Raw genomic sequence first — 10,000 nt, forward strand, 5'->3', positions numbered from 1 at the left:
TCGCTCCTCGAGTCCGACACCCCCGCCAGTGTGGGTCTGCCTGGGGTCCATAATCTAAAACTGTGATCTCCTAGGGTGGCACGGCTGGGGCCCAGGGAAGTGGGACTGCAGAGTGATGCAGAGGGGTTCAAGGTGTGTCCTCTAGTGAGACCTGGATTCACATTCCAATAGGCTAAGGGGCATCTCCTGGGGCAAGTCAGGTTACAACCCAGACTCAGTTTTCGCCGGCGTCAAAGTGACAAAAAAACATCGTCTCTTGGTGCCACCGATGGTAATGAGACCGGGACTTCCATGGTCACTTAGGCACGTTTGTGGAGTGAATGTTGTCATGGGCTGAGCTCAATGTCCCCCAAGGGCGTGCACTTGGTCCCCACACACACACACCGCCGCGCTACAGGGCGTCTGCGCAGCAGGTACAGTGGTGAACCCGATGGCACCTAGTGGGAGTCAGTTCATGTAGTGAGTCTGCACACCCTTAACCTCAACCACCCCACACCTGGGAAACTTGGAAAAAGGAAGGTGTCCTTTCAAAGCCTTTTGCTCCCTTCTGTACGTCTTGAGGGAAGGCTCTTCCTGATTCTCCCCTGTGCCTGTGGCCCTCTCCTTCTTCTTAAAGACCTCAACCATCTCACTGTATAGGGGCCTGCCTTCTGCTCCCACCTAGAGCCTGAGGGACTTCAGAACCTCTGACCAATTAGTGCTGTGGTCAGGTGACCTGGATGAAAAGCTATGGGCTCATGAAGGCAGGAAGCACCTAGCAAAGGTCAAGGGGTCAGCCCCTTACCTCGAGGCAGACTGGACCTCACGTGAGAGAAGCAGATTCCACCACCTGCTAGAAATAATTGGAGCAGGGGTCTGACCTCCGCTTGCCCATTTGTAATACAAGGGTGATCTTACAGAGCCCCACCCACACAGTGGTGGGAAGGGTCAGATGAGATAAGGGGGAGACTTTATAATTATCTTTACTCTCTTCCTGCATTTCTTATACACCCTTTCCAGGCAGTGGGAGGAAAGTTATGAGCTCTGGACTCAGAAGAGTATGAGTTCAAATGCTACCTCGCCACTTACTAGACGTCACCAAGCAACTCCAAGTCTCAGTTTACAATATACCTCTCTGAAATTGGTTCATGAGCTCAACATGAAGTACCTAGGTACCTAAGAAATGTTTTTCAATAAATATTTGAACCTGTAAAAGAATAAATAAGTTTTTAGGTACAGTATGTTCCTCCTACAGGAAGCCATCCTGGTCTTCCCATTCCTGAGTGCCTGGAATGCGCCAGAACATCCTGTCTCAAATGGCCATGTGACCTTGGACTGGTCATTTCACCTGGGGTTCTGCTGCTTGCCCATCTGTAAAATGGGCACCCAGTAGCAGCTATTTCTCCACCAAATCTGCAAGCCTGGTCCAACAGGTTTTGTGGGTTCAGGCCCCTGCTGACCATTCAGACTTTTGCTCTACTCATAACCCTCCCCCTTCCACTCTCTACTTCCTTGTTATTTTCAAGGGTTTTAGTGCTGCCTCTTGAACATAGAAATAGTGGACCTGCCTCAGGGTCTCCATGCCTGCTGTTCCCTCTACCTAGAACGTCTCCCACTAACCCCCCTTATCCTACCATGATTCTTAGAATGGTTCTCTTTCACCCTCTTGGTAGAGAGGTAGTTGCTACTGGGTACCCATTTTTCAGATGGGCAAGCAGCAGGACTCCAGATGAAATAATCAGTCCAAGGTCACATGGCCATTTGATGTTCTGGCCTATTCCAGACACTGAGGAATGGGAAGGCCAGGATGGCTTCCTGTAGGCCTCCTCTTTAATGCACACCCCTAAGGAGCCTTCCTGGTCATGTTCCCAAATCATGCTTAATTCTCTGCACAGCATCCACACTGCCAATGCCCTTCCTATTTACTCTGTTTTTAATCTGCTCTCCCTCTAGGCTACCAGTCTCTCGTGAGCATATATTTTGCCCAACCCATCCCTGCTGCATTCCCAAAGCACAGTCAGTGCCTGGAACATAGTAGGTACTGAGTACTAAATACTACTCAATACTAAATAATATTAAATATCTGAGGAATGAACAAAGGAAAAATGGAAAGCATGCTGCCAATGGGGGTGAAGCGACTAGTCCCAGGCCAGCCTCCTGAGCACCCAGATGACTCAAACAAGGCCCTCCACTGGAGGGGTTAGTGGTTAGTCAGGGATCCTGACAGACAGCCCAAGAATCACAAAACTGCATGTGGGGTGCTATAAATAAATGTATGAGCAAGAGTCCCAGGAAGGTGTCAGACTCCACCTGGGTGGGGTCAGGGAAGCCTTCTCAGAGGAGGTGACTTAGAGATTGGACCTTTAAGGACTAGTAGGAGTTTGCCAAGCAGAAAGTAAGAAACCTCCAGGAGAGTAGAGCTTTAAGAAACAAAAGGGCCATAGGAGCAGCAGGGAGTATGGAGGAATGGGCTGTGTAGGGAACACTGCTGAGAGCTGAAGTTCCTCCTCCAGCTGGCTGCAGCAACATCTGTTGGCCTCCTCCTGCCTTGAGTAGCACAGTGAGGGGAGACTCCACCACTAAAACAAAAAGGGGCAGTCAACAGGGTCATGACAGATTGCCTCTTACCCCGGCTTCTAGCAGGAAAGTCCCAAACACCCCTCTCTGTAGACTCAGGGGAACTGGCATGGGGTAGGAAGGGGTGAGGTCAAAGTCAGAATGTGGGTGTTAGCTCAGTTGGTAGGATCTAGGCTGACAGAGGCTGGAGAAAGGATGTTCTGAAGCCAGGATTGGGAGAGCTGATTCACTCATCCATTCATTCATTCAACAACTATTTATTGGGCACTTACTGTGTGCCTATCACTGAGGGCACAATGTTGAACAAGACAGACACCACTCCCTGCCCTCAAGGAGAGGTGGTGATCTGGTGGGCAAGCCAGCCCAGCAAAATGCCTAAGTTAAATTATAGTCTGTCAGAGGATAAATGCTATGGGGAAAGGAGAGAAGGGGACCAGATGTGCCTGGGACTAGAAAAAGGGTGGTTAGGAAGGTGCCCATAAGTAAAGACCCAAGGAGGTAAGGAAGGAGTCATAAGGATTCTGGGGGGAGAGCATGCCTCCTCCTCGGGGCCAGAGGGAGCAGCGAGTCTAAAAGCCCTGGGGTGGAAGGTGCGCGGGGAGATAAGTATGTCCCTGGAGTAGTGGCTGATGCTTTCATGCTCACCCAATGCCTTTACACCATCGCAGCCGCTTGAGCTGCTTTCACACCTGTGTGAGTCACACACCCCAAATACACATGCCCACGCTCATAATGCAGTGCACAGCATGCACGTGGAGTGGCCACAGGGCACAGGCAGGTGTGGCATATGCACAGCTGTGCCCACACTGTCAAGGCCACTGCCAGGGACTCCCAGTTTGCTGACCCACAGTGCCCTCTGGTGACCAGATCCAGCATGGTAGCTGGACATGAGCTGGTCATTCTAAGGAGCCTGGGGCAGCATGGCCGGCCTCAGTCACGCGCCACGCTCTCTGCCCTTCCTGTTCCTCCTTGTGCTTCCTACCCCACACAGTGGTGGAGAGGGCCTTCCAAACTTGGGGTTGGCTGCGCTCCAAACCTTGCCAAGTCTCACTAAAAGGGGACTTTCTCAGACTTCTCCCCAGTTGGCTGCTCTTAAAAAAAGTTTTCTTCTTAAATCTTACTTTGCAAAGGAGGAGCTGGAAATGCTCCACCTTGGTTTCCCTCAAGGCCCACTTCTACTGCCAGAAGAGAGGCTCTGCCTGAACTGCTGCACCCCTTCTTGCCCCCCATTCCCAACTCAGCACCCAACTCTGCCAATTCTGTTCTGCCTCTGCATTGGATTTCATTGCTCCAAAGTAGGGGCTGGAGCTCTTTCCTTCCCAGATCAGCAGGAGATGGGGCTTTGGGTCGGTAAGAAGTTAGACTTGAGGGGCCTAGAGGCAGGTGGGGGCCTCTTAGTCAGGGACAGGCTCTGGCTTTGTATTGAACAGAAAAGGCTGAGTGGACATGGCAGAGGACTCATTGCTCGGGCACATTTGTCACCATTCAAGTATCAGAGGATGGACTCCTCCACACTCGATGGTTCAGCTGGGAAAGAGCAAGCCCCTCTAGAGCCCCAGCTGTGTCTCAACCCCTTGAAGCACATCAGTGGACTCACTGTGACATGAGTTGCATGAGGCCAGTGACTCTGCTTTGGTCACCAGTGTCCCCATCATCAGCAGGTACTCACTGAACAATCTCGGAATAGAGGAAGGCTTACAACACCCCAGCAAGGTGCATACCTTTACCATGACCTCCATTTAACAGGTAAGAAAACTGAGGCTCGGAGAGGTGACTAAGGCCACTGGTATTCACAGAGTTATTGTTGGAACTACCAGCTGGAGAAAGAATTTCCATGCTTTTCCCTTCCATTAAAATGGTTCTCAACGTCCTTCTGCTACTAAAACAAGTCATTTGCGAGCGCCTCTGCTACTCTCTGGAAAGGTGCCAGCTCTTTGCTTCTGATGGGGCCTTTAGGTCTGTGCTGCCTGACTCAGAAATGCTGCAGCTGCCTCCAGCCCCTGCTCTATGCCTCCCATGAGCTTGGGCCTGCAGCCTGTCTGTCCCCAGCTCCTCGCTGACTGCCCAACAGGTTAGAACAGGTGTTAACTGGCACACTCCAAGTTCACAACTTGACACAGCCTGGTAAGGTCAATGTGTGTAGAGGATCATCTCACACATGACAGAAACTGAGGTCCAAGGCTTCAAGCAGCCTACCCAAACCCTGTTTACCAGGAAAGAGGAAACCGGATTTTTATCCCAGGTCATCTGAAATGTCTACTGTGTATGTATCAGGAATCTCACTCTAAGACTCAAGTTTTCTATCTAGAATGCAAGACCATGGAGTTGTTCTTAATGCCACTGTACCAGTAAGAAATACTGCAAACAGATGAAGCAACTTGCCCAAGACCAGGACCAGGGGGACAAGAGACAGAACTAACTGCATCTGGAACGGGCTGCTTCCATCACCCAAATGCACCCCCATATCTGCCTGTGAAGGACTCTTTTACAATATGAAGGGTATACTGACTTCCTCCAGGAAGTAGCCGAGTGATCATGTGTCAATGACTTGTCTCAGCCAGGTCTTGGAGAATATTGTGTCCATTCTCACCAACAGTTCTGTTTCTTATCAGCCATCTCCAAGCCTGGGCTCAGATTCCTCCCATGACAAGGGACTTAACTCACTCACTGGCTGTGTCTTCCATTCCCAGGAAACCATAACCATTACTAGCCTCTTCCTTACATTATGCTAGAACTTACTTCTGGAGATGCCAAGCTCAAATCCATCCATCCATTCAATATATATTTCCCAAGCATCTGTTTTTTGCCTGACAGTTTACTGAGTACTATGAAGACAGTCAAGAACAAGACAGACAAGTTCCTGCCTTCATGAAGCAAAACTTGTGGGGGAGGTTGAGAAAGAAAGTAAATATGTCAATGAAAGTAAATATATAAAATAAATTTCTATACAGAGAAATGTAAGATTGATCCATTTCTCCAAACAAAATGAAAATTGAAGGAACCTCCTGAATCTAATAAAAGCAATATTCTTACATACTAACAACCAATAACTTATCTAATGGTGACAGAAAGCTTTCCCTTTAAGATCAGCAACAAGACAAGGATGTCTACTATGGCTACTTCTCTTTAATTTAGTATTAGAGCCTTTGGCTGGAACAATCAGACAATAGGAAATAAAGGGAACCCAAGTTAGAATAGAAAACATGAAATTATCACTATTTGCAAATAACATGATATTACAGATAGAAAATCCTAAAGGCACCACCAAAAGTCTAGTAGAAACAATAAAGTGAAATTTACAAACTTGACATTAAAAAATACATACAACGGGGCCCTCCCTGGTGGCGCAGCAGGTTAAGCACAGCACTAAGAAGCTTAAGCCACTTCCGCACAAGTGCAATCCCCGCCTGCCCCAGAGGTGACCACATGGTGTGGCAGACCTCTCCTGACCCACCCACTGCTCCCCTCAGCAGTGTACTTCGTCCATCTGCCTGTTTTGTTCCCCACTTTGTCTCTGGTGAAGCCTCTCACCGCCCCTGAGCCTCTGGCCTGTACCCCAGTTCTGTATGCACAAATAAATCTTAAAAAAAAAATCCTCAAATAACAATTATAAAGAAAAAAGACAAGAAATTGATGTATCACATTACCCGACTTAATACAATACCATAAAGGAACAGTAATTAAACAATGTGCTACCGGCATAAAAATAGGCAGTTGAATCAATGGAACAGAATTAAAAGCCTAGAAATCAATATTTAATTTACGATAAAGCAGCTATGATGAAAAGGTCTCTTTAACAAATGATGCGGGGGAAAATAGATAGCCACATATAAAAGGATGAAGTTAGACCACTCTCTAACCCCACGTACACAAATTCCAGAGGAATTAAATATTTAGATGTAAGACCCACAATAATAAAATATATAGACAGAAACATAGGTTCCATAAAACATTGACAGAGATGTTTTTTAGAGGCTCAACCCTATGGCATGGGCAATAAAAGCAAACAAACAATTGGGAATCCCTTAAGTTTGAAAGGTTTTACACAGGAAATAAAATATAGTAGATTAAAAGAAAAATTCCTACTGAGTGGGAGAAAACATATACAATTCAACAATAGAAAAACAACCCAATTGACAAATGGACAGCAGATGTGAACAGACAATTCATCAAAGATTATGCTACCAGTTCACCAGTGCACTGTCAGAATAGACAGATGGAAAAACGCTCATTGCTTCCAATAAAAAAGATGCAGGTTAAGACCACATGATGTTATTTCATGCCCATGACAATGGCACATATTATAAGGCCCCAACAATATGAAGAGGACGTAAAGAAAGAGGAACCCTATTACACAGCTGAATGGAATGTAAACTGGTAGAGCCATTATAGAAAGTAAACTGGATTTACCTTAAAAAAACTGAAAATGGAAATACCATGACCCTACTCCTGGGCATATATCCATCATCTCTATAAACTGTATGTTCAACCATGTTTCCTGCAAAACTATTTACAATAGCTTGGACATGGAAGGAAATTAAATTCCTATCAATAGAAGATTGGATCAAGAAGTGTAGTATATCATCAGCGTGGAATATTATTCAGCCATAATGAAAGACAAAATGGCATTTATAGCAAACTAGAACATATATATCAGGGAATGATGTGTAAGTAAGTTGCTAGGACAATGACAACTATTGGCTATTTACATAGCAGATGACTCCACAAAATAAAAATCAGTAGACTTTGGCCCTCCCAGGTGGCGCAGTGGGTTAAAGCACAGCACTGAGAAGCTAAAGCCACTTCCGCACGAGTTTGATTCCCGCCTGCCCCGGAGGTGACCACATGGCGTGGCAGACCTCTCCTGACCCGCCCACTGCTCCCCTCAGCAGTGTATTTCATTGACCTGCCTGCTCTGAACCCCACTCTGTCTCTGGTGAATCCTCTCACTGTCCCTGCACCTCTAGCCTGTACCCCAGCTCTGTATGCATAAATAAATTGTTTTCAAAAATTAGTAGACTTTAAAAAATGAAGTAAGGTTTCTGAGGTAAAGAAGGAGAGAAAGGGTCAAAGGGGGTACAACAGATGCTGAAAGGGGGAATTAGAATCCTAAAAACTTAGATATTTGCATACTATAAAAAAGTTTCACTCTCAGCAATTTGTTTAGCTATAAAGTAATGTACTTTTGAGATTTCCCCAGTTTTCGATGAATGTGAATGTAAACCCTCTATAAATATTAAAAATAATGATAAAATATTGGGTTGTCATAAAAGTCATGATGTATTTTTTCTGTTTTCTATGCAAACATTCGCCATGACTTTTCTGACAACCCAATAAAGTAATTTCAACAACAGTAAGGACTATATACTAAAGTAATGCAGAATGGCATGATAGAAAGGCCCTGGGTGGCTCCACTAGACAATTAAGGGGGTTTTCCCAAAGGAGATGTCTTCTGAGGACAGACTTGGGTGATGACAGAGCTGAGGACAGTCAGGGCTGACTTCACATAGTCCATGACACTCAGTAGTGCTCAGAGAGTGAAGATAAAGAGAACTTCTAGTTAACCATGGGATCAAGGTCTCAGCACTATGAAGCTATCAGCAGCCACTGCAGCATAAGTTCGATCCTAGGCCAGGGAGCTGACACACATGGCCCAGCAGACTTCTCCTGCCTTGCCCACTGCTCCCCTCAGCAGTGTAGTTCAATAGATCTGTCTATTGTGCTCCCTACTCTCTGTGGTAAGTCATCTCACACCCTGAACTTCTGGCCTACACCACATTTCTTCTATGCATAAATAAATCTTTAAAAAAAAAAAGAGTAGTCAAAATTTTTTCAAAGCTGGAAAATGAATAGAAAAGAATAACTAATTCAGCAGCGTGGAAGAAAGTGAATTCAAAGTCTGCAGGGGGTGGAAGTCAACTGAGGCCAGAAACTGGGGGTGGGTAAGGCAGGGATGAAACAAAATGAGTTAAAGGTTTGTAAGAGGAGCAGTTATGACTTCTAATGACCCAGGAGGAAAGTCATGAGTCCTGGGTTTGAAAGGATCCCCGGAATGCCCAGCTTGAGGGAAGGAGAAAACAGGCAATTATTAGCTCCTAGAAAAGCAACATAAAATAGAAATATAGTCATAAAGTACTGCACAGCTTGGCTTGTACCAATATTTACATAATCATAACACTGTAAACACCAAATACTGATGAATCCAAAAATTATGATGAAATGAGATCAGGCACTTGGGGGAGGGAAGTGCAGGGATCCATGGGTAGTGGAACTAAATCCTCATCTTCTCTAGCAAGAAGCCATCAGATCGTGTCTAAGACTGAAAAGAAAAGAATAGCAATAGAAGCATATGATGGAGAAATAAGGAAGGATGAGATGAATGATTGTGTTACAAGGCAGCCCAGTGTGAACTGGGCTGTCTGTCTGTGGGTCCTCACCCACACGCTTAAAATGTAGTTATACTGTAGGCACACACAAAAGGGTCAATAATGGTTTTGTTTAAAAAAGGGAAGGAAAAGGAACAACCCAGGATAAGAGAGATACAAGGTAACTAGAATATCTTACCTGTTCCGCTGACTTGGAGCTCTAAAACAAACTAATTGAAGTCCCCGGTCATATGGTCTCGAGAGCCGTTGCCCGAGGGAGAGAGCACCTTGGAAAATGGCTCCCTATTTATTCCCCAAAGTCCCAGAGTGCCGGCTTAGCTCCGCCCTTGGGTCCTCCAGTTCTCTCCCTGGTACTGCTGGGAGTTGTAGTTTCCAATCACTGGCATAGGGGAGTAGAGTCCAGAAAGCTGGAGTAGGGGGTGGAGTCCACAAAACTCTGCAGAGTTCCTTTAGGACATCCTTCCCCTTAATAGTTGGAGGCAATTATGCTAGAATATCAGCTGTGGGGGGGGAGGGACTTGGGTTTGGGTCACCACCATATCCCCAATGCTTAGAACACCTGGTACACAATGGATTTCAATTCCTGTCAGTCTGTGGTCGGAGAAGGCAGGTGCTGCTTTTTTGCTTTTACTCCTATAAGCCTAGTAGTACTATTTGACTTATAACATTGTGCACACATATTGCTTTAAAAAGAACAAAAAGTGGGCTCTCCCTGGTGGCACAACGGGTTAAAGTCCGCACTATGAAGCGCTCAGCAGCCACTGCAGCGTGAGTTTGATCCCCAGCCAGGAAGCTGACCCACATGGCGCAGCAGACCCTCCTGCTGCTGCCCTCTGCAGTGTGTTTCAGTCCATCTGCCTGTTCTGCTCCCCACTCTGAATCCTCTCACCCACCACATTTCTGGCCTGCACCCCAGTTCTGTAAGCATAACTAAATCAATCTTTTTTAAAAAAGAATAAAAAGTTAAAAGACCAGTATATCTAGAGTAGTTTGCACACTGGTGGGGAGACGCAAGGGAAGGACCTGAGATTCGGGGTCAGCAGGTTTGGATCATGGAA

This window comes from Condylura cristata, unplaced genomic scaffold, assembly GCF_000260355.1.
Source record: "Condylura cristata isolate star-nosed mole 26May11 unplaced genomic scaffold, ConCri1.0 scaffold00017, whole genome shotgun sequence".
Taxonomy (NCBI): Eukaryota; Metazoa; Chordata; class Mammalia; order Eulipotyphla; family Talpidae; genus Condylura; species Condylura cristata.